Source organism: Sciurus vulgaris (assembly GCF_902686455.1).
Source record: "Sciurus vulgaris genome assembly, chromosome: 5".
In the NCBI taxonomy this organism is placed as follows: Eukaryota; Metazoa; Chordata; class Mammalia; order Rodentia; family Sciuridae; genus Sciurus; species Sciurus vulgaris.
In genome coordinates, this window is record NC_136465.1 from 154,192,264 (window position 1) to 154,218,261 (window position 25,998).

Sequence of the window (25,998 nt, forward strand, 5' to 3'; positions counted from 1 at the left end):
AGAATTAAAGAATAAGTATTCTATATTTGCTTGGAAAGAATATGTGTTTAATTTTATTCCTTGGTTTTTCAAATGACTCATACATTTATTGTTTTTTTCTCTTTTCTTTTAGTCTATCAGTCTCTGAAAAGAATATGTGAAATATCTAACAACACATGTACTTTATGTTTTTTCCCATAGCTCAGTCAGTTGTTGCTTTATTTAGTGGAGAGATGTTTATGATTATGTTTTATTAACCGTTGTCTCTTTTTCTAATGCATAATGCCTCTCTTTTTATTTTATTTATTTATTTTTATTTAAAATTTTTTGTCATACATGTATATAGGATTATAATGTCGGTCTCATTCTACCCTTTTTCCCATCCCCATCACCCCACCCCTCCCCTTGCTCCCCTCTGCATAATCCAATGTTCTTTCATTCTTCCCTACCTACCCCCAACTAAGGATCAGCATCCACTTATCAGAGAAAATATTCAACCTTTGGTTTTTTGGGATTGGCTTATTTCATTTAGCATGATATTCTCTAGTTCCATCCATTTATCTGCAAATGCCATAATTCCATTCCTCTTTAAGGCTGAGTAATATTCCATTGTGTATATGTACCACAGTTTCTTTATCCATACATCTGTTAAAGGGCAGCTAGGTTGGTTCCATAGTTTAGCTATTGTGAATTGAGCTGCTATAAACATTGATGTGGCTGCATCACTACAGTATGCTGATTTTAAGTCCCTTGGTTGTAAACCGAGGAGTGGGATACCTGGGTCAAATGGTGGTTCCATTCCAAGTTTTCGGAGGTATAATGTCCCTCTTTATCCTTTATTTTTTTTGGTCTTATATTCTGCTTTGTCTGACAATAAGTATTTCTTAGTCATTTTCTTTCCTTTATACTTATTTTTTTGTAGCATACTTGTATATTTTCCTTTTTTCAAGTATTTTCAAATAATCTTTGTATGATAAACCTTCTGGGTCTTTTTATTGTTTATTTCACAAGTACATACAAAGATAGTTTAGCTGGATATAAATTTCAACATACTGCATTTATGTGCCTTTTCCCCCTTAATCTTGTGTGGCACTCTATGAGAACTTCCAAGCTAAAAATATTTTCTGAATGGTGGCAATTCTCTGGCATCCCTTTCAACATATTCTTCCCTCTGTGTGTTTTTTTTTTTCCTACTTTTGAGACACCTATTGCATATGTGTTGACCTTTTTATGTCTATCCTCCTGATCTCTTAAATTTCTTGTATATTTTCATTGTTTTATTGCTTCTGGGTGTGATACAGCTGAGTTAAACTCAATCTCCCAGCTCAGCAATTTGTTCTTCAGGTTTATTTCTTGGGTTGTTCATCTTAATTATTGGATTGTTATTTTTTCAACTCTCATAATTTTTTGGAACCGGGTTTTCCATTTGTTTCTTCCTTACTCTGTTAGTTCTTCCTTAATTTTACTAATATTCTCTCTCATTTGTTTGAAGATTTTGTACTTATTTAGCATTTATTATCTCCATTAGTCCTGTTTCTGTTCTTTTTGTTGAATTTCTTTTATAGTGATACTCTACAGGTATCTCTTTCCTCTATCTTTGGGTTTCTATTCCCCTGGGAACATTAGTCTCCATCATTGATACCAATGATGTACCTGAGAGTGTTTAGGTCTTGGGTTGTGGTAGGATTGGATCCTTTGAGTGGGTAGGGCTCCCTCCCCCAGGATGTTAATAGACAGGCTTTTATCTCCACTCGATGGGGAATTGTTGTTTTATCCTCTTCTATTAGTACATAACTATGTATTGTTTGATCAGATACATTCTCTTCTAGCTTGACACACAGAAGTGACTTCCTGGGCTTACTTGAAAAGACAAGTAAATTTATCTTAATGTGAGTTCCCAAGAGCATTCATCCAAGGGCGGGCAGGTCCTGGAGTTTGGAATCAAAACACCAGGTAATAAAGCAGGCAACAGTTGGAAGAGGGATTCTTAGGAAAGCGATTTCCTTCACCTCAGGAGAGGATAACTGCTGTTCAGCATAGCAAAGTGCATGCTTGGTTCTGACAACAGCTACAATGTCAGGGCAGGCACCCTATATCCGTCAGCTTTCTGTCATTATAACAAAACATCCAAGAGACAATCAACTTACAAAGAGAAAAAGGTTACTTTGGCTTACAGATTTGGAGGTTCTAATCTGTGGTTGATTGGCCTCATTGCTTTTGGTCCTGTAGTGAGGCAGCACAGCATGGTGTGAGTACATGGTGGGGCATGCGGGGGCGCCTGGCGTATAGAACTCATGCCAGGGGAATGTGCCTAGCGGATAACAGTCCATGCCAGAGGTTGGAAACTTCCTCTGGAAGATGTTGGCAAGGACTCGTCGTAAGTTGGGCTCTGCTAAGGCTTTCCCTGGAAGACGCTGGCAAGGACTCGTCGTAAGTTGAGTAAAGCTGGAGCCCCTTCCTCAGAGTGTTAATCTCTCTTCCTTTCTTGTTTTTCACCAGAACTCACAATATTACGCGGATTAATCATGTTTAATAAAGTTCTTCGGTTGAAGGATGATGGGAACACAAACAGTTCATATGAGTTAACTCAATTCCAGTAAAATAAAGTTCATTTGTTTACACAAAGCACTAATATTCCTATAGGGAATGGTGGACATTCTGAAGCAATATGCCTTGTGATGTTTTTGTTAACTTTTACAAGACTCCCAGACATCTAGTTGCATATAAGTGATTCTCTTAGCTTCAGTGATCAACATATTTATTACATCTGGTTTCTTCTGCAAAGTAATGAGCCTCCCACAGAAATACATTATATTTAGTTCAAAAGAAAAGTTTTAGTTCTTTTAGATAAAGATTTTTTACTCTAAAGACAATAACTTGGTTCTTAATAGTATAATATGATTTAACATAGCATAGACATGTAATTATAGTCATGAAAAATTAATAACAAATTACTAGAAGTTATAATTAATCTTAGCAGTAAGAAATCAAATAGAAGTTAAACTTCAAGGAGAAACAGGTGGTATACAACAACTTGCCTTTGTAAGTTTCGAGTCAAGGATACTTCATTGTGGGGAAGTGTCAAGTAAGATAAGATATTACCAGATGGCGCCTGTCGGCTAAATGCCCAAGCTAAATGCCCAAATTCTTCTTCTGTCCTTGAAACTCCCTGCTTTATTCTTAGTAAGTTTGTAAAGGGTATAAAAATTGCTTGTGAATTCAATAAACTTGTCAGCAACCTAACACTGACCTGAGTCTGTGTGGTTGCTGTCCATCGCCGACGCTGCGCCGCCTAATCACTCGGGGCTTTTACATTTCAGGCCATCAAGGACCCCTGGACTCTGCTGCTTGGGCTGGTCCCCGGCAGGGGCAAAACTGTTTGCCTCGTGGCCAGGAAGAAAAAGAAAGAAAGTGGAGGAAGGGACTGGGTCCTGTAGTCCCCTTCAAGGGCATAACCCCTCAGATGACTTACCCTATTCCCATTAGGCCCCACCTCTTAAAAATTCTACCACCTCTCAACAGCACAATCACAGGAACCAAACTTTCAGCACACGGACATTTGGGGGATATTCAAGATCCAAGCTTCGGCATATCCTATTGTTAATCAGCCTCAGTGTTTTCATCTGGCAAAGGGGACCCTAATACTGACCTCAGAATATAATTGTTAGAAACCTATGAGATAACACATAAGGAGAGTTTCCAGCACCATGCCTAGTCCTTAATTGATGTTTATTAATAAATTGCAATTCCTTCTCCCAAATATTCTCAATCATTTTCTTTTTCATTGGAAAGTGATAAGCATGGGGCAAGAAAACGAGTGCTAGCAAGTTCCAGTGAGTGCGAATGTCTTTACCTTTCATTCACTATTTTTTCTATTTATATTCCAGCTGTGTTTCAGTTATTGCAAGTTAGAAACACACAATCTGCAATTACTTTGGTACATGGGAATCTGAAATTCAAGGAATCTTTTACCACTCTTTGTGAATACTCAAGTCCAAGCCTTCTTTCTTGAATGGTCTTGTTTTATCAGTGCCCTGGTCCTAGAAGGCAGATAGGAAGAGGGTAAATATATTGAGCATTGCATGGAAACATTTGCAGCTTCTATTCTAGGAGTCACAAGGCGACTTTTCACTCTTTTTTTTTTTTTTTCTCTCTCTCTCATTCTTCCACTCCTCTTTTACACTTTTTGCAAAACAGCTGCTATTGTTGGTTTTTCTCAGTACTACTCTTGTGAACATTGGGAACCATTCTGTTGTCAAAGTCTTTGCAGCTGGCTGCTGGCTAGTATTTTGTAATCTATTCTGAAAAGTTTAATAGCCCCTCGTTTCTCAAGTCAGCTGTTTTGCGTGTTACAGATAATTGTGAGTGATGGTCAAGGCTTGGCCAGGCCCAGCACTCCCTTTTACATCGTGTCTTTGAAAGGCACAGAGAATTCAGATTCCGAAGGTTGATAGAATCTGACCAGTTAGTCCTTTTCTGTTTGGTGTTATGATTGTCCTCTAGTTTACTTCAAGCATGAGCACTGATTTGTCCTTGAAATCTGTGTGATTTATCGTTCTGATATGGGAGAGTGTTCTCTAAGTTGTCTTCTATTTTTATTTTTTTGCAAACAATTTTTAAGGAGTTCCAGACTTTTGACTGGGCACTAGACTTTTAAGTATCATGGACTAATAAAAAAGGGGGGAATAAAAGGGAGTCGTGGCAGGGGGATCATTGTATTTTGCCATATGTATAAGAGGAGGACAAATGCCATCTTCTGTCATAATCATTTCATTAAAGGATATTTTAACATCAAAACTTGGATTAAAGGAAAGTCCCTTAAGTAGGCAGCATGTAAGAGAAACTGGCTATGTGGTCCTATTTCTCTTTTTGCTGGGGATTAGTGAAAACTTTCAAAACATTTTTTTTGGGGGGGGGGTGGGCAGGATGTGGCCCAGTGGTAATGCACTTGCCTAGCATGCGCAAGGTCCAGGGTTCTATCCCCAGCACTGAAAAAACAAAACAAAACAAAACAAAAAAACAGACATTTGGGAAAGGCCACCTTAAGGGTCCGTTCACACTCTTTTAACAGTTTGCTTTGAACCCTTTCTGTTCTCTCTATTCTGCCAAGGTTGCTCCTACCTGGCACCTTCCCATCTCGCTCCAGCAACATTTAGAGACCTTTCTCTAGGCAAAGGCTTCACTGCCACCTGGGAGAGCCTTTGACCATCAATCCTTAGCCTGAATGTCAGAGGAGCTGTTGATAGAAAAGCCCCCCAGAGGTAGCAGCTGTTAGCTCTGAGAACACATAGCAGCTGTTCTCCGCTGCTCCAGGTTACCTCATCCTTTACTGTGCACAAAGGTGGCTTCAGTGTTCTCCTTCATCCTTGTCCTTCTCCTCACCCCGGCTGTGAGGACCCAGTGGCTTTAATGTTGGTGCCATTACTCAAAGTCTTGGCCATTTGTCTTGCTTCTCTCAGGGCTTTCTGCAAAGTCTGCGTCGGACTCTGGAGTGAGTCCAATGTCAAACAAAATGCAGTCCTCTGCAGAGCCGGGATTCCTATCCTTTTGGCTTTGATAATATTTTTTTCCTGAATTCCAATCAGAACTTCTGTAAAATTGTAAAGAAGATGAGGTGCCTGGTGTGCTTGAACTGTCTTGTCTACACATTTGATTCTATTCCCACATACTCTTCTGGAGAGCTGGTGGCTTTATACTGTCACTCTCTCTTTCCCCGGATTGCCAGCGATCTAATAAAACCACTCACACTAGGGGCTAGGGGTTTAATTTTCTCCTTCCCAGAGGTTCTTGCACACAATGAAGTGAAAGAGAGCCTAGCTTTGGAGTCCAGAGGATTTAATTCCAGTCATGGCTCTGCTGGCTGCTAGGGGCTTAGGTAATTCATATCCTTTCTCTGAGACTCTGTTTCTTCATCAGCAAAATGAGAATGAAAATAATAAGATTGACCTCACAGGCTTGATTTAAAAATTGGATGAGATTGTCAAAGTGCTTTATAATCAGAAAGTGTTTTGATTATCTGTTCATCCTTTTCAGAGGTTGTAATTACTAGAAACCTACTTGAGCTAGCTTAAAAAATTGGATTTGACTAATCAAGCCTCAGGAAATCAAGGGGCTGTAGAAATTCAAGTTCTCTTTCCCCACATGGAGCAGATCTTTCTTGAGTTCACCATCTCTGGTTCTTCTTTTACCCACTTGTAGGCACAAAATGAAGTTAAGATTTACCAGCATTCCTTGCACTGTGTGACTTAGGTCTGGCAAATGGACAGTAGAAGATAGTGATACATGTCTTTTACAGGTCTGGTTACAAAATGTCCCAAGTGACCTTTCATGTCTCCTCTTCCCCCCACCCTCTCCTGGCTGGGATGATGCCAGGGACATCTTGAAACCACAGGATGGTGGAGACAGATGGAAGGAGCCTGGATCCCTGAGTCACCACTTGGAGAGAGCTCAATGGAGAGCTGTCCAATCAAGCACATTACTTTGAATCTTTGAGTGAGCAAGAAATAAACTCGTGTTGGATCAAGCCACTGCATTCTGGGGTTGTTTCTTAGAGTGGGTAGTCTACCTTCATAGACCATATCTCAAGTCTGCTGCTACCTGGCCCCTGCATCATTTATCTCTCCTGTTGCACATTACTTTCTCTGGCTTTTCTTCATCACAGTGGAAAAAGGCCACCAGCAACCAAGCTGACCTCTCCTCCATTCAAGAGCTCAGCCTGATTACACTACAAATACTTAATTTCAAATCCCTTTGAGAAGGCTGAGCTAAGACCAGATGGCATTGGATGTCAATCCCTGAACCAGTCAACATGGGGTTGTCCATGAGGATGAAAAGGAGGGGGCAGTTCCCCAGAAAAGTGGTGCTTTTCATCACTAGCCATGGAAAAGATATAAATTCAAAATTGAAAGTATGGTTTCTGCTGACTATGTATCATTCTTGCATTGCAGAGTTGGACCATCATAAATCAGAAACCATCTTGATGGAGAGAGAGGGGACATACTTTTCTTCTTATGTACCCCAAAAGAATGACTCTCTAAGGGTGACTTTTCTCTCATCAGGTAATGATTTACTTTTAGGGGCTGGGAAGGTTTTTTCCAACTGCCCTTATGTGGTTTTAATGCAGCGTTATTACCCTTTAGTGTCATGAGCCACAGAGTTGGGTACCTCCTATTCTGGCCTGTGGGCCACACCAGAATGTGGACCACCACATGCATTTCGGCAGTAGGTTAGGGGTAGGAATGGTGGTCTCATCCGCTGGAGCTTGCAGTGTGATGTAAAGAAGTCTACACTGCAGTCCTGGGATGCTGCTGCACATGTGCTAGAAAAAGACAGGAGTCCAATTCTCCCTGAGGCGTAGTGCTTGGCATGTGCTTTCCCTTCTGCCTGAAACAGTGCTTTTCCCTCTTCAGTCCATGATCCTGGCTCACTTCAGGACTCAGCTTGGGCACAACTTCTAGGAATGGCCCACCCACACTTGCGATTAGGTCATTTGTCCTTTGTGTTCCATTATGACCCTGAAATATAAGTTAATTTTTTTAGTAATATATTTTCCCCTTCAGTTGAAAAATCAAAAAGTGTTAACTCTGGCTATGGTTTGGATATGTTTGAGGGCCCAAGGGATCATGTGTTGGGAGCTTGGTCCCCAGTGTAGCCATATTGAGAGGTAGTAGGTTCTTTAACAGGCAGGTCCTAGTGGGAGACTGAAATGCTGTCCTTTGCTCTGGCTTCCTGTCTTGCTATGTGATTCCTTTCCTTCTTACATTTTCTCCCACCATTATGATTACATCTTCCATGTGGTCTTCACAAGATCTGAGTGTATACTGATATCACACCCTTAAACCTCCATAACTATGAGCTCAGTAAACTTCTTTTTTAATGTTACCTGGCCTCAGGTATTTTGTTATACTAGTGTAAAACTGACTAATACTATGCTACAAACTTTGGAAGTCCAAATAAGCACAAAAAAGAAAATAAAAATCTCCCATTATTTCACTGTTTCAGGGGAGATATATGTACATACATGTACACATAATTTATTTTAAAAAATTATGGTTCTGTACTAACTTTTTTCTTTTAACTATATGTCATGAAGGAGTTTCCATTCAGCTACAGTACAGTTTTTAAAAAGTATGCAGGGGGGCTGGGGAGATAGCTCAGTTAGTAGAATGCTTGCCTTGTAAGCACAAGGCCCTGGGTTCCATCCCCAGCACCCAAAAAAAAAAAAAAAAAAAAAAGTATGCAGTAGTAGTTTATGGATGTCCCATAATTTGCTTATCCAAATTCTTATTACTGGAAAATTATGATTGTTTCTAAATTTTTATTGTAGTAATAACTCTGAGATGAACAGACCTGTATGTAAATCTTTGCCAACTTCCCTGATTATTTAAGATAAAAATTTCAGAAAAATAATTGCTGGATCTAGGGTATGCAAACAAGATTAAAACAAGGTGGGATAAACTGAAAAAGCAATGAGAGTTACTGGATTGGGCCTCTTTCTAAGAAAGACTAAAACTGGGCTTGGGAGTTTGCTCATTGGTAGACTGCTTGCCTAAATTTAAAAATTTTTTGAAAATTTTAAAAAGTAAGAAAAAATAAAAAGAAAGAAAGAAGAAAGACTTCAGAAAGAGAGAGGAAAACCGTCCCAGGATTTCTCCTTCCTAGCAGATCTCCTCTTATGTCTCGTGGACAGAACTGCATCACATACGTACGCAGAGACCAGGAATTGACAATAAAAGTGAGACTACATGATTGACTTAGATCACCAGATGTATCCTATGGGTTTCAATATTTCAAAACAAAAAAAATTTTTTTTTTTTGTTACTAAGGAAGATTTAGGAATAGCTGTAGTCCAGGAACAAAGTAACTTCCATACTTACTGCAGGTTATTAAAATGTTTAAAAACACTTTCTAATTTGATAGCTGGCAAATCCTTCCTCACTGTCATCTTTGTTTACATTTATTTCTTTGAGTACTGGTGGGTGTAAACATTTTGTTCAAGTATCTGTTAGTCACTGTATTTCTTCTGTGATTTGCTGAATCACATTGTTTCATGTATCATGCACAAAAGCACATCCTTTCAAAAGTGACTGTGTTCTATTGTTTGAATCCTACAGAGCCCCAAACTACGCCTGGCAGTTGGCATGAAGCGAGGACTTGTCAGATAACGAATGTCTCCATATACATATGTCTGCACACAGTTCAGTAATAAACAAGGGTAGGTAGGTGGGAGAGTGGTTCACAGTGCAGAGACGAAAAAGTTGTGGAAAACAAACAAAGAAGCCTGGAAACAGAATAGCAGATTTTCCGAGGACGAGTCAGGCAGTCATGTCCGAACTCAGCTTCCATTTGTTCAATGTGTTTCTCATTGGGCAGCATTTAAATTGGTTTTTACAATGACCATTACAATGTCATCCTGATTTAAGCAGAATGAGTGCTGATGGGCTATAGAGGGAGGAAAAAAATCTATCACTGGAGAAAACCAAAACCCAAACATTAATTACAGAATTGTTCACCCTAACTGTGATCCTTTTGTTAATGAGTCCTGTGTAATTATCACCCAATTTTATGAGTGTGAATTTGCAGTTAGAAAAAATTGGTTATGGTTTCTTACAGCTAAAATTATAAAACTCTAGAGAGCAAAGGCAAGAAATATCAATCTATTGCCAGAGAACTAATATGGTGAGTCATTGGTTTGAATCCTGAGGTTTACGGGGACTCAGTAAGCAAGAGAAACTCCTGGAAACTTCTTTTGGAGCATCATCTGTCTCACACACCCAGGAGTCTGAAGTTCTGAATGAGGAAAGTGAATAGATTTTAATCTCACAATGAAAAATAAAAAAGGGAGTCCTTTTTGTTTAGGGGTGAAAGAAAACAAAGAATCATCTTCTATGAAGCCTTAAATAAATGAATTGGGTCTCCTTTTTTATGTGACTAATGATCTCCATCCGCATATTGGTGAATCAGCACTGCATTCAGGTAATGAATAATTATGCAGCCTTTGGTTCATCAATAACCAATTACCGGATTATGTTAACATGACAACCTTCATGTAGAAATAGTTATTTAGCATTGTAATAGTTGATACAATGCTGCTAAACTGACTTTTACAATCATTTATTTGAATCTAATTCTAACAGTATATGCTTATGGTTGGCTTTTTTTTTTTTTTTTTAAACTTAGGGAATGAATGCATCAAATCACTCCTGCTTTTTTTTTTTCAATGATTAAAAATTAAAATGACTTTTGCAGGAAGGCTCTGTGGACCATTCAAAGGCTGTGTAATTGATTACTAAATTATATAATTGGTTGCAAAAGACTATAACCCTCCTCCATCTTGACAAGAGAGCAATCAATGGCAATGAGGAGCTGATGGGAACCAGGAGGCAGGTACGTGCTGAAATTCATTTCCCTTCCCTGGCACTCAGGTATGTGAAGAGACTATGGAGATGTAGTGATGAGCCAGGTCCTGTGATTCTGCAAACACTGTCCTCTCCCGCCCACACATTTGTTTCTGACCATGGGTCAGAATTCCCTGGAGCCCAAACCTGCTTGCTCATTTTATAATATTCATGGGATCAAGTTTGAAATGATATTATAGACTGAATGTTTGCTTACCCCCAACTCCATGTGTTGAAGCCCTAAATACCACTTTGAAGGTGGTACCTTTGGGAAATAATTAGGGCTAAGTTAGGTCATCAGGGTGGGACCTTTACAATGGGATCAGTGTCCCTATGAAAAGAGTAGGAGACACCACAGCTTCCTCTGTGCCAGGAAGAGCCTTTGCCAGGAACTAAATCTTGGACCATGAGGCCTCCAGAACCGTGAGAAATTTCTGTGACTCAGGCCATACAGTCTTCAGTACAATTTTGTTAAGGCAGCCCAAGCAGACTATGAGACTTGAGGTTTAGATTTCAGAGGATTCGATCAATGAATTGGATTTTTCAGAGATACTGTTTGATGACCCAACCTTTCTTCATATTCATCCTTTCTTCATTTTTGTCAATAATCATTATCACACCTCATCAACAATCATGGGATATACAAATTCATTACTTCATTAAGTATTTATTAAGCAGGTACTAATAATGTAGCTGTTTTGGTCTTAAGCTCTGACTAGGGTACAAAGAGGAATGAGCACCAGTCACTGTAAATGGAACTCTAAAATTTATACCTGAATTATAAATAAATAAATAAATGATAACCATTACAAAGGGGACTGAAGTAAACCAGGTGCTATGGGAACCCAGGGAATAAGATTTCCAGAGGATTTTCCAAGATGTGAGACATTTGAGTTTCACTAAGTAATATAAATGTGTTTGAAAATGAATATTACCCTAATGTCATAGGTCATAAATTATGACAAATATTAAACATATAGAAAGTGCTATAATAGATTCCTGTGTGTCCACAAAATAATACAAGTAACTTTTTTGTTTTAAAGATATCCCCCCTTACTTTTTATTTTAAATTTTAGAAATAAAATGCAATCATTACAGTTTTGGTCTTATCCTTTATCCCTTTATTTTTTTCTTATGCAGAAGTAACATCTATTCTGCAATTGATGCACATCACTATACATGTTTTAGAATGCTTACTCATGGCTAAATATGTACTTATAGTTTTGTTGTATTTTTTAATGCACACCATAGCATTCTTCTAAAACTTGCTGTTTTTGTGTACCCGTGTTTTTGAGACTTATTCTGATGTTAGTAAGTTATTGCTGCATTTTTTTTGGTAGAGGTCATGAATCAGTAATATAATAAACGTTTTTATATATATTTCTGGGCCACTTGAAGGTATATTCTCTAGTTAGAGGTAGACACTGGAGTTCTAAACACCATTTTAAAGAAATTCTTTGATTGTGTTTTAATCATTTCAAGCAGGTATTGCTCCTACTAGGAAGGTGCTTCACCCTTGAACACAAACTGCAGTGTGAACCTTGTTGGTCACAATAATAAAACAACCACAGTCATTGTTTATGAGGGGCTTCCTATGTGCCTGGTACTGTTATAAGTGATTTACCTGAATAAATAATTTAACATTTGCAAATCATACATTTTAATACATGATCAGGTGTATAATATCACCAATCCTCTAATTTCATTGCATTGGATGAGAGGAGACCTCAGACATGACTTTTTCTCACATCCCATTGGCCAGAGCTCTGTCACATGACCACACATAGCTGCAAAGGAGGCTTGGAAGCATATCTTTAGCTGGGTGAGTATGTGCTCAGACAAAACTTGGTAGTTCCCATTTTTAAAGATGTAGAAAACTGAAGAACAGAGAATGTAAGTGATTTGTCTATAAGCACTTAATTGATAACTAGTGGACACGGTATTTAAGCTCTGTGTTTTTTGTTTGTTTTTGGTGTTGACAAGTCCAACAGTCTTTCTCATCTATTAAACTCTCCAGGTTCAAAGCTAGTCTATTTTAAATAATCCATTAAGGAAAATGTGATGTTGGTTTTCTATGCATTTTCTTATAATCTTCATTGTTAAGAAAATATTTCTGGGAACAAGTTGAGGTTCTATTTAGTGCAGTTTCAAACCACTCTATTTTTTTTTTTAATCAACAATATAAGACATAAAATACTCAGAGGTCAATGTCTGCTTTTAGACCAGATCCTAAGTTCTCACTTGACTCCTTAAGGATCTCCTAAAAGTTCTTAACCTCTGGCAGATGGGATTCATCCAGTGATGTGGGACCAAGAAAGACTGGTTCTACTGACCTGTTTTGAATCCATTCCAAATAATGCTTCCTTGTCAATATCTGAGGATGTGTGATCATTACTGGAATCATGCTTTTTGGACATCAGTGTTTGCAGAGCACTGTGATTGTGTGTGTGTGTGTGTGTGTGTGTGTGTGTACTCTACGTGTGGAGGAAAGGGAGGCACAAAATATGCAACAAGATCAAACAAAGATCACTCTCCTTCAAGGTATGTTTTCCTTTTGAGGCCAATGAGAACCACAGTTGGCCCAGATTTAAAAAAAAAAAAAAAAAAAAGTTATGCACAAGAAGTTTGAGGACAAAAGGAAATGATGACAAATAAGGAAAATGAAAAATTGTGAGCTCCATTTGGTATAAAATAGATTGAATTAGTAATGTATAATCTGAAATTGTACTACCAACCGAACCAAGCCCAACAATACTTCAAAAAATACATTTGAGACATTTACCAACCAAAGTTTCAACACAAAAGTTTGGACGATTTGGTGAGGATATGGATTTCTCAAAACTTTAAAAAGGAGTGTTGAATTTTAATGATAATCTTCTCAAGCTACCAAAAAGAAAAATAAAAGGTGAAACAGAAAAAAAAAAAAAAAAAACCCAAGGTGGTGATACATAAAACTAAAAATTATTGAGCTACGATTGTGTGATGTTCACATATAGTCGTTCATTGGTATATTCAACATTTTTTAGGTACAAGCAAGTATGGCAATGGGTTTCAATTTCTGTGAGTGATGTTTTACAGTTTAAAATTTTTTTCACATGATTATTTCATTTGACACGGGTTGAAATCAGAAAGCAGTTCCACTCAGGAGCTCATGATGTGGAGAGGAGGTGAAAGTAGTATACAAAGAATGTACTGGAGAAAGTGGAAAATATCCCCTGGGAAAGTGTAGGGAATTCAGAGAAGGATTATTGCCATAGGCCCATAAGTAGTCTCCACATGTGTGAGACATTGTCTGTGGGTTCGAAGCTCCAACCCTACCCTTTGATGATCTCCTCTGTTAATCTTCTAAGTTTAGAACTGGAAGTCTGAAAACTATATTTTTCTAGGAATAGGAAACACTGGCTAGAGATTAGAATGTGCTTTTAATTATCTACTCCCAAAACTGGTGCTTGGTTAGGTGGGAGCCTCTGCCCTCGTGAGCTTTTTGTGTGTGTTGCCAGGGGATAGAACCCAGGCCTCCTGCATCCTAAACTGGTGTTGGACCAATGAGCTATAATCCCAGCCAACCTTCATGAGCTTTTGTCAAACAAAATGGGGTTTGCTTTTACTCAAGCAGAGAAAACAAACAAAAGCGATTCAGCTGAGGTTGGTCTCTCAGGCCCTTGACATGCGTTTTCACACTTTCTTACTCTTCCATCAGACCTCCAGAGGGGACAACCAGTGTTTTACTTTTGTGTTTCTAAGGAAAAATGACTGATACACAGATTGTATCCAATAAGGCTCAGGCAGGTGAGCGCTCGTTCATTCAGTCTTTGCACGAATTGGAAAAAAACTTTCAAGAGGACAAAGTCCTAGACCTGGGATCATAGTTTGGCAAAGAGAGCACAGTCTGGGTCTCAGTGCTCACTCACCTCCTTAGGTAGGTGTTTTTGTTCAGTAAACAGCCTGCACAACTGCATGGATTGGCCTGGGCAACACCTCAAACAAACTCACTCAGGTTTACCACTGGGAACTTTATTTCCACCCTCTGGCTGTGACTGGTACCATTTCATAGATGCCCAGACAGACACTCATTTCTCCACTTATTCATTCATAAATAGAATTAGGTGTCTACTATGTTCTTGGTTCTGTACCAGGAGCTTTAGAAACTAATGGGATAGAAAGTTCTTAAAATGATGATAACGAGCTGGATTCGGTGGCCCATGCCTGTAATCCTAGCGGCTCAGGAGGCTGAGGCAGGAGGATCCCGAGCTCAAAGCCAGCCTCAGCAACCCTGAGGTGCTAAGCAACTCAGTGAGACCCTAACTCTAAATAAAATACAAAATAGGGCTGGGGGTGTGGCTTGGTGGTTGAGTGCCCCTGAGTTCAAACCCTGGTACTCTGTCCCCCACACCCACCCTACTGAAAAAAAAAAAAAAAAAAAAAAAAAGATGGTGATAATGCAGTGACCAGAGATGGGTCAAGCCGCGCAGAGAAGTCACCTTTGCGAACCAGTGTTGAGGAAGTGGGTTCTGTGCTCCAGGTCTTTCCTTACCCGGATCTCCACCTGCCTTCACCTCCACCTTCAGGCCTCACTCCCAGTTGTTTACAGTGACGTTCTTGGCTTAAGGACTGACCTGAGATCAAGGGTTTCTTCCTGCAGTTTAAGCCCTGCGGGTTTGATTTTGTCCTACCTGGAGGCCCTTTTCTGTGGCTTCACTTTTCCTTCTCATCCCAGGGCTTTGTGCTTTTCTTCCTTGCCCACCATTGACAGCTTCTGGATGGTCCCTTTAAAAAATAGGTCTCATTGGAGGGCTGTGGGAGGAGCTCAGGGGTAAAGTGTGTGCTTCGCATGCACAAGGCCTGGGGTCCATTCCCAGCACCACAAAATGAAGGGATAAATACATAGATAAATAAAAATAAATAAATGTCATTGTGCAGTTTTGAGGTTTACTATATGATGCTACGGGATACATCTAGAGAGTTAAGTGGTGGCTATATGGTGAAGCAGGTTGACATATCCGTCATCTCAATAGTTGCTTTTTGTGATAAACAAAGCTAAAGTTTACTTAGCAAAAAGATCCCTAACACTACAATTTTATTGACTTTAGAACTCAGGTTGTACATTAGATCCCTAGACCCGCTGGTCCCACATACCTGCCTTCACGTATCCTTTGTCCTACGTCTGCCCTTTTCCTCCTGCCCACCCCCGACCATGGTAACCAGTGTTTCATTCTCTATATGGGTGTATGTGAGTTTCCTCTCCCCTTCCCTCTTTATTCCACCTATAAATGAGATCATGAAATATTTTTCTTTCTGCTTCTGATTATTACTTTTTTTCCTTCCTTTAACCTAATGTTCCTCTGGTTTCATCCATGTCCTAGGAAAGGGCAGCACTTCCTTCTTTTTAAGGCTGTATAATGTTCCTTCCTGTGTACATACCAGTCCTCCTTGTCGGCCAGTCCGTCGGCGCGCTCTCCGGTTGTCCGCACCCCTGGGCTCTGGCGCACAGTGCGGCGGAGAGCACCCGAGAGCGGATATCTTCGGGGGTGGCGGGTCGTTCGCCCTTTGGTGTGCACCCACTTTTAGGTCGTGTCGCTCTCCTTTCCGCTTCTAGACCTTAATAAGCAGCCAGCTCTTCTGACGTTGCTGAGGAACACTTAGAAGGTTAAATGTCCTGCCCTCCGCATCTGCTCTTTAGGACAACTAGAGATAGGCCCCTGGGGGTGTGGGTGGCTCTTTAGGTAAAGACTGCAGAGGGAATTCCCGGGTATATTCCCATAGGTCACCCAGAAAGCCTCGCGATGATCAGGTAAGATGGGCATCATCTCCATTTTCAAACACGTTAAGAAACCAGCTGAGACCATTGTTAGCCACCTTTAGAGCTGGACTTGAACCTATCCTAACTACGTAGCTGCTGTTCATTTCACTCATTCACACACACTCCCTTCTGAGGACTTCAGTGAGAAGAGAGCCCTTAGGATGCTTTCATTATTGACATATACTGAAGGCTTTTTACATACCAGGCATAACACTAAATCTTCACAACCTTATGAGGTACATTTCACTATTAGCCCATTTTATAGATGAAAAAACTGAGGCTTCAAGGAGTTAATTTCCTTGCCCAAAGTCACATGGTTTATAGGTGGTGGAGAAACAAAAAAAACTGCTGATGCAACTCCTAGTCCAAAAGGCCTGGGGACCAGGAGCTCCAATAGCAGGAGCATATGGATGTCCCAGCTTAGGAAGAGAGAATAAATCCTCGCTTCCTCCATCTTTTTGTTCCATTGATGTCCTCCATGAATTGCATGATGCTCACCTCATTGGTGAGAGTCATCTTCTTTACCCAGTCTACTGATTCAAATGTTAATCTCTTCCAGAGACATCTGAAAATAATGGTTTACCAGCTATCTGGGCAGCTCTTAGCCCAGTAAAGTTTACACATCAAATTAATCCTCACAACAGTGAGTGCCAGTTGCTTGATGACATTTTGTCATTTGCACGCTAGATGTAAAAACCAGAAGTTTGAGCCTGTATTATTTGTGGGGCCAAATGCAAAATAAAATGGAGGTCCTCTTGTTCAAAAAGCAAGAAAAGGATGCCATTAAAAATGTTACAATATACAGCCACTTCCTTTCTTTCTTTAGTAGCATTGGGCTAGGGGTATAGCTCAGGGTTAAGCATGGTTAAGCTCTGTATTCAGTACTCAGCACTGAAAATAATTATTAGCATACATCTTGCTATTCTTTATATTCTGCAATGATATTTTTTTAAAAATGTAAATTTAAAAGCATTTAACTCATATGTGGAATCACAGAGATTACACAACTCATCTTTCGGACTTGGTTTATGTATGTGTCTTGTTCTTATTGTAGTAATGGAAATGCTGCACAAAACTCAACTCACTCAACTATTTTTATTTCACTTCTTCATATGCCCACCTTATATACTCTCTCTCCATCTCATAACAGTACAAATTTATTCTCTTACAGTGTCCCCCCCCCACTTTTAAACTGATGTATTATAGTTGTACCTAATGGTGGGATTTGTTGCTACTTATTAGTGCATGCACACAATTTAATAATAATTTGACCAATTTTATTCCTCAGGACATCCCCGCCTCTCCTTCTCCCACCTGCTGGTCTGTTTCCTGTCTTCTACTGATCTGCCTTTGATTTTTATGAAGTCTCTTTCACTTTTCTTTTCTTTTTTCCTCTCTAGCTCCTCATATAAGAGAAAACATACAACCCTTGACCTTCTGAGTTTAACTTGTCTTGTTTAATTTAACATCATGATCTCAAATTCCATCCATTTTCCTATAAATGACAGAAATTCATTTTTCTTTATGGCTGCATAAAACTCCATTGTGTATATATACCACGTTTTCTACGTCAGACATGTAGGCTGGTTGCATCGTTTGACTCTTGTGAATTGTGCTGCTATAAGCATGGTCTCCCAACACTCTGAACACTCTGGGCATGGTGTGCTGTGCCTCTTGTCCCCAGGACCTGTTAAGTAGAATACGTTTTGCTTTCCTGTGCCTCTTCTGTGCCTCCTTTTGTGGCTGCCCCTGACTGACTATCTCATGAAAGAACACAGAACACTCCCCAGCCCGAGTCTGGCAGTGAGGGGACCCCATCAGTCTTATCTTCAGTCTTCGAAACCTCCTAGAAAACATGATGACTTCTCTTGTGGTTTCCTGAGTGTGTGGGGGGATGTGGGGCAGGTGAGAAATCACACACTGTTATCTGCAGAATCTGGGGCACTTCACAAAAAGAGCTGGAGATAAACTTCAAGGAATGGTTGAATCAGAAAACATTTCATGAGGACAGGCATAGGGTGTTACGGAAGGACGCAATCAAGAAGGACTGGAGAGCATGTGGAGCAATTCAACTCTGGAAGAGTATATGATTCAGTGCATTTTGGAAGTCAGTATACTCACTTTCATGCAAATCATGTGTCACTCTGCAGGACTCATTGTTCAAAGATCCTATAAAAAGAAATCCTTCTTCCTTTACTTTGTCCCAGGCGACTTCCTGTTGGCTGAAAAGGCAGAAAGGATAGGTATTCACAGAGGTTTATAAGCATGAATTAAAGCTTAGGGCTGTTCCCTGAGGACCACGTGGCCTGGAATTCAGCCTGCATTTATGAATAATGCAAAGACACACCAGGGGAAAAGGGGGCGTGATGGGTGGGCCTAGCTAGCTCGGCTCCTCAGCGCTGGCCTTCACTTAACCCAGACCTGGGTTTGTTTACTAGCAAGCTCATTAACCTTTGCGACTTCCCGTCCTCATCTGAAAATGAGGACGATAACAATTCCGACTTCACAGGACTGTTGTGACTGTTGGAAGAGATAATGAATTTGAAGTGCCTGGCATATAGAGGCACTTGATAAATGCCAGCCCCTCTTCTTCGTTTCTACCTTCTCTGAATTCTTAAAAGGCTCTTCCTTGAGTGCCTCATAATTTGGTAGCTAATTGCATACTATCTTATGCAGTTTGCTGTCTCTTCCAAGTAAATCTCTCTTATGCATCACAGAATTTACCAAGGAGACGCTATCTTCATAATATCTAAATGTTCTGCTGTATGGTGTATAAAGTTGGTCTGAAGATTTCTTTCCTATGTCTTTTGAATCCTCCACTTGCCCAGCTTGTAGCTGAACACGGGCGGGGGAGCTCTGCAGTCTGTGTTAACTGCTGGATGGCTCATTACCAGAAACACAACTCCCTTTGGAAGTTACTTCAATGAGAGTGAATCAGAGTTTCACTTTGAAGAAAGAGCACAGTGTATTTGCAACATCCTAAAAGAAAACTTGTCACCTTGAGAATTTTCAGTCCTCTAGATTAAATATAAAATGATTGTTAATTCTTTTTCATGGGAGCACTCTGCTAAAGTTAAAAAGTACCGGTGGCTCACTGTCCTTTCAAGGGGGAAGCACAATACTATAATGGTACGGTAGAGCCCATTGCTAAGCAACAGAACCAGGTCTAGACTGCACAGGAGCAAAAAATTCTTCTTTGTTCAGTATGATGAAGAATCATCAAATGGAAAATGCTTAATAGGATCTTTACCTGCAACAATAGCACTCATTATTTTTCAAAGCACGAATCAGCAGTTAATAACTAATTTTCATGGGAATCTCTGACAATAGCTCACAGCTTTATTTTCTAAATGAAGGGTTTCGAGGTGAAGTTTTCAGATAATCAATTTTATGGAAGGAACAGATCTGACATCTGGACTAGAGTCACTGGTCCCTGTGTTCTTGGATTAATCTAGGATTATAAAAATCCATCTCAAATAATTTTAGTACTGGCTAATTCTGATGGGAATGACTGTCAGTGTAGCTTCTTCTGGGAACCTGTTAAAAATGCCAATTCTTGAGCCCCATCCAAGGCTTATTGAGTCAGAAACTCAGTCCTCTGCACTTTCTCAAACCCACCAGGTGACTCTCATGCAGTTAAAATTCTGGAACCACCAAGTTAGAGGATCGGGATCTCTGTATGAGACACACGTGTAGACACTGAAGAGTTAATACAGTTTGTACTAGTGGCCCATTTGAACCAGTGTTGAACTGCTGAATCATTTTGAACTGGGGAAGAAATTTGTACTTGTGACTCAGACAGTAACCACAGAGAAAATAGCACATAAAATGGAGAAGACTCTTCAAGGTAGCCTTCCCTAGCTTCCTGCTAGAACCGGAGCTGTCCATAAATACCTTCCACTTGCTTTCATACAATAAAAAGAGTCACTACTTAATGAGGTCATTTGTCCATCCATTGTTCGTGGGGCCACTACTGTGGGCCAGGCAGTGGGGCAGGTCTTGCAAATAACTATTCGTAATAAAAAGATGGCATTTTGCCTAGTCAACCATAATAAGCTTATGCAGAACTGGAGGAGTCATTTCTTGAAGTTGGAAATTGTACAGACCAGAGTAATAGCCAAGAGGAACATAAATAGCTAAGGTGTAAAAGTATCATTAGTGACATTTCTCTAACTGTGGCAGGTTAAAAACGGTCACAGATTCTTTGACTTCCTTCCCTTGAGAGGCGAGGCCTAATTCTCTTCTTGAGTCTGGGCTGTGACTGCTTTGAGAGAGAAGGGACTCTGCAGTTTCAGACATAGGCTTTGAAGAAGACTGACAGCTTCTGCCCTGTTCTCTTGGAGCCCTGAGCTGCCATGCAATACATGGGGGGTGGGGAGGTGGGGCAGTGCCCTGAGACAACATGGAGTCGGAGACGGGTTCTGCTGAGCCCAGCCTTTCAAGAAGAATCCAAGTTCAGGAATAAAACCAGACATGCTACCAGATGAACACCATCAAGTACCCTGATTGACACCACATGGAGAATTGCCCAACCACGCCCTGAGTTCCCAGCCTACAAAGCTATGAGGTGCAATAAAATGGTGGTTGCTTTGAGCCACATAACTTGGGGGCTGTTTGTCATGCTGCAGTAGACAACTCTGCCCTTGCAGCCACTGCTATAGGTAGGGAAAGTAGGGCTCTGACATGAGGAAAGAGCAGGCCACACACAAGGACCCAGGTAGAACATAAGGTCTGACAAAGAGGAGCAGAACCAGGATGCCGTAGAAGGGGACCACAAACCACCCCTAAGTCAGTGTTCCACCCAAAGCCAGTGAGGAGACACAGGAAGTCAGCATGGGAAGCCCGCTGCAGTTACATCTGCACAGTAAGACCGTACAGAGTCCAGGGTCTGCAGTCAGGCCGGCCTGGGGCCAAGCCCCAGACGTCACGACTGGCTCTACCCTCAGAAGAGACACTCAGGTTTGCTAGGTCCGGGGATTCCAGGGATGCAGTAGTTCCGCCTGATGTGAAGATTGCTGAGAAGACCCGCCCAGCAGTGCATTATCCCAGTTCCTGGCCACACAGGCTCTGGGCTGTGGTCCTTACATTATTCCTGTCCCCTGCCCTGCTCTCCATGCTGGGCTTCCAGGGCTTCAGGATGTGTGACTTCCTGTGGGTTCAGCCAGTGGGGCGATGGCAATGCCAGGAAGGAGCAGCTCCGCTGTTATCCGTATCCCCCAACCTTCTCTTTTAGCCTTTTGTTGCTCATTTTCTGTTTGTGTTTCTCTGAATTTTATTTTCCTCGTCGACCCTTTGTCCGATGACATAGACCTTTCTCATATTCTGGTTTTATGTTGGACAATCTCCAACTCAACTCCTCACCCTCTGGGGGTCCCAGGTTTTGTCTTCAGTCTTTTCTTCCTCCTGACCACGCCCCCACCCTGCCCCACTGAATTCCTAGCGCTATAATCTGTAGGTGGGTTTCAGAGATGATGGGCTCCATCACCTCCTTGGCCTCATGGTCTCAGAGGAATGCTTTTTTGTTTTTCCATGGGCTCATCTATTTAAAAGGAGTAACTTATACTTCATTTCACATGTTCAACGCTGTGTAGTATTAGGGTCAAGATCTTTCATCCACCCTGTTGCCAGAAATATTGAAAATTGCTGTAAGGTTAATTGCTTAGTAAACCCTACCATGTTTATTCCAAGCTCTCAGCCATTGTGATAAACTCCTTCATTTTTAAAAGCTCCTGCTATGATCTGAATGTTTGTGTGCCCCCACCCCAGTCAATGTGTTGAAATCCAGTCACCCGTGTGAAGTTTTTAAGAAGCAGGGCCTTCAGCTGGTGCAACCCTCATGAATGGAATTGTGAGTCCTTTGGGAAAGAGGCCTACAGAGCAGAGTTGTGGAATGACACTGGGAGAAATTGCCAACTGTGACCCAAGAAACAGGCTCTCACCAGACACCAAATCCGCTGGCACCTTGATCTTGGGCCTCGCGGCCACTACAGTTATTCATTTTACACTATTTTGTCATAGCAGCCTGAAGGTACTGCAGCGATTCCAAATTAAAATGCATGCTTTGTGCACACTTCAGAGTGTTGCTGCCAGTGGGCAGATACTCACAGTTACTTTTCTGGTGCCCAAGGTAGCAGATGGAATTTTGGGTGAAATAATCCTTTATGTCGAGTATCCCTTGAATTACAGGCCATTTAGCATTCCTGTTTTCTAGACACCAAATGTTAGGAGCTCTCCCTCATCATTATGACAACCAAAAAAATCTTCACGTATTTCCAAATGCCAGTGTTTTCTGTTGAAAGTCACTGAGATGGCGGGGGGGAGGTACCCACCCATTCAGAGAATCCACCAGTAGAACCTTCCTGTCTTGATGTGCTAGGTATTACACTTGCATCTATGACAAATGATTTTCCAAGAGGTCATTTATCAGGCTTATATAGTTTTATGTTTCTTCCTCTAGACACTAAGATGAAATGATGTCCATTACTTATTATATGGGAAAATGGTAACTCTGAAAAGTTCTAAAGGAAATAAAATGTAAAGTCGGGTTAAAAAAAAAAAAAATAAGTGCGCATCAATATCATATCCTTGGCTTCATTTTGAAAGTTTGAAGTCATGTGTATTATTAACTCGGGCAAATGACTAAAAAGACGATTACTGAGTTTTGGATTGATTGAAGTTAGTAAATGATGTAATTTCATTCTAAAAGCTACTAGCCCCACAACCACAAGTCACCTCACCTTTCTGTGCCTTGTTTTGTGAAATTAGAGGCCATTTCTCAGTTCCTGTCTGTTTCCAGGTTCTGTGATTTTTTTGATACTATATCTTCTGTGCAATATTTACTATTTTTTTCAGAGGTATTGCATGCACTAGTTACCTTAATCCTTACGAGAACCCAACGCTTCTATATGTAAAAAGAACAATTTTTTGAGCATTAACTTTGGAGACCAGAATTTTAGAAAACGTTGAAGAATCATTGCATAGGTTCAGCAGAATATGCAGACATTGAATAATTAACTAACTTAGGAAATGCTGATTTGGATAATGTCTGGCTGTGTTTGTAGGGTAGGCATCCTGGTAAGAATGGTCTTGTGTGGCCAACCTTGATCTCCAGGTGCTCTCCAAGTAAACAACCCAAATGCTCTGACCTTCCAGGAGAGAACCATGGATCTCTGAGATGAGACTGAGCCTCCTGACCTTACTTTCCTGGATGAATATTTCCAGGGATTTGGCCAATCTGAAAAGAGCATAATATTAATAGACCAGTTAAAGTGTTTGAGAGTTTGAGATAAGACTGACAGGCTGGGATGTAGCTCAGTGGCAAAGCATCTGCCTTACATTTGCAAAGCCCTGGGTTCGACCCCCAGTTCCAAAAAAAGACCAAAAAAAAAAAGGAGATAAGACTGACTTTTATGACTTTTATTTGAATCCTGGCTTTGCCACTTAGCTACTTATTCTTGCTTTATAAGGCTGTGCAAGGATAAAATGCAATTAAATGAAATAATATGTGGAAAATATTTACAGTTTTTTTTTTTTTTGCATGTAGTAAGTGTTAAATAATTGTTAGCTGAAAAATTAGGGTTAGAGTTGTGTGCAGTGGCATATGCCTGTAATCCCAGAATTCGGGAGGCTGAGGCAGGAGGATCAAAAATTCAAAGCCAACTTCAGTAACTTAGCAAGGCCCTAAGCAACTTAGCAAAACCCTGTCTCTAAATATTAAAAAATAATAAAAAGGGCTGGGGATAAGGCTCAGTGGTCGAGAGCCCCTGGGATCAATACCTGGTACAAAAAAAAAAAAAAAAAAAAAAATTAAGGCAAGAGCTGTTGAAGGAAATTGAATAAACAGTGTCTTGATGGATATGTTGCTTTACCTAAAAACATGTATTGTCGGGGCTGGGGAGATAGCTCAGTTGGTAGAGTGCTTGCTTTGCAAACACAAGGCCCAGCACTGCAAAAAAAAAAAGGAAAAAAAGAAAAAAACCCGTATTGTCCTGTGTTCCACTTATTGTTCATGTTCAAATGCGTCTTAGGTTTATTTACTAATGGATTCATTGATTTCTTAATCCAAGAACTATTTATTTAACACCTATTATGTATCTATTGTGGACACTGGAAACCCAGTAGCAAACAGGACAGCAAAGGTCCCTGTTCTTACCAGCATGCTTTTTGAAGGGGACAGACAGAAAATACCCTCCTTCTCCCAAATCAAGCAAATAAACAAATGGTAGTAAGCTGGTAATAAAATGCTAAGAAAAAAAATCAAGGTGATGGAGGAGCGGTTTTTGGTTGTGTGTTCAAGAAGGCCTCTGGGTGGAGATGACATTTGAGGAGTCACCTAAATGAAAAGATAGAGTGAAGTTCTGGAGTCCAAGCAAGATGTTACAGTGACTTCAACAAGGATGGGAGAGGGTGGGCAGAGAGAAGCGAATGCACGGGAATATGCTGTCGAGGAGCAACAACAGGGCTTCTTGATGGATTAGACAGAAGGTGGGTGAGGCACGAAGAGGACTGGAGGATGATCCCCACAGTTTTTGGCTTGATGGAATGAAGGTGCCATCATTTACAGAAGCGGAGTCAGCTAGGGAGGAGTAGATGGGGCGGGGAACAGGAGTTGAGAGTCTGGTTTTGGAAGATGTCAAGTAGACCAAGGTCACAGCTGAACATCCGGGAGTTTTTTGTTTTTTTGGTTTTTTTCCTTTCAGATAATCTTCAATGGAGTAGTTTGGATGAGAATACTTAGAAAAATAGAGTTAGAAAAGAGAAGAGGTTCTAGGAATATTCTTAAAATTTTAGGTACCTATGACTCAGAGCAGAACTTTATAATAATAAAATATAACCATTTTAGAATTAGCCACATAGAAGTAATTTGATAGGATTTTGTGACTCTCTCACATTCTTTTGCGTACTTAAATGGGGGCCAAAAATAAATCTGGTTTTAAAGCACTGGTCTTACACACATTTATCTGAACATGCTTTTGAGAGTCTACTGCAAGACTCTATATTAGGCAGTGTGCATACAATGAAATCAATGGGCTGGTCATGTTGTTGGTTAAACATTTACTGAGCACATGCTGTGTGCACAGTACTAGATGATTTGAGTAGACAACAAATGGTAAATTGATTCTCCGCTCCAAGAAAAAGTGCCTAAATTAGAGAGGAAGAACAAGCCAGTGAAGGTTTGCAAGGATAGTGTTTCTTTTTTTATTTCTGCACATCTGAAGTCCTTTTTTTTTCTTTTTTGTACTGGGGATTGAACCCAGGGGTGCTTAACCACTGAGCCACATCCTTTATGACAGGACCTTGGTAAGTTGCTGAGGCTGGCTTTGAAATTGCAATCCTCCTGCCTCAGCCTCCCGTCACTGGGATTGCAGATCCCAGCCACCATGCCTGGCTTGCATATCTGAAGTTCTTAGGCCATTAGGAGAAATTCATCACTCCATCCTATCTTCTCTCCACCCAAAGAAGTTGAGTTACCTTCCTTTCTGGTCACTGGGAGGGCTTCTCTGGGTGGAGAGAAGAATATTTTAGTCCATGTTATAGTTGTAGTTAATTGGCACTTTCAAGCATCTCAGCATTTACTGTCCTATTTGCTGGGGAGAAGAGACTTGAAGAATCCAACAGCACTTCAAATGGCTTGTTTCTTCTCCCTATTAAATCAAACACAGTCGCTGCTTTAACATTAGTATTCACTATTTGTTTGGAATTCTATACTTCCTGGATAGCTGGTATGTGGGTTGGATGCAGGCCTGCTGAATAGCACCACTGGCAGGAAGGGAAGCCGTCTTTCCTGGGCTGATCGTATTTGCTTTATTAAGATGCAGCTGA

At 40.5% G+C, this 25,998-nt stretch overlaps 1 protein-coding gene across 1 annotated transcript in view; it reads left to right on the forward strand.

The window, feature by feature from the left end:
• The window catches only part of CRADD (CARD and death domain containing adaptor protein), a 249,886-nt gene that overhangs the window by 54,601 nt on the left and 169,287 nt on the right, over nucleotides 1-25,998 (forward strand). The window lies entirely within an intron of this gene.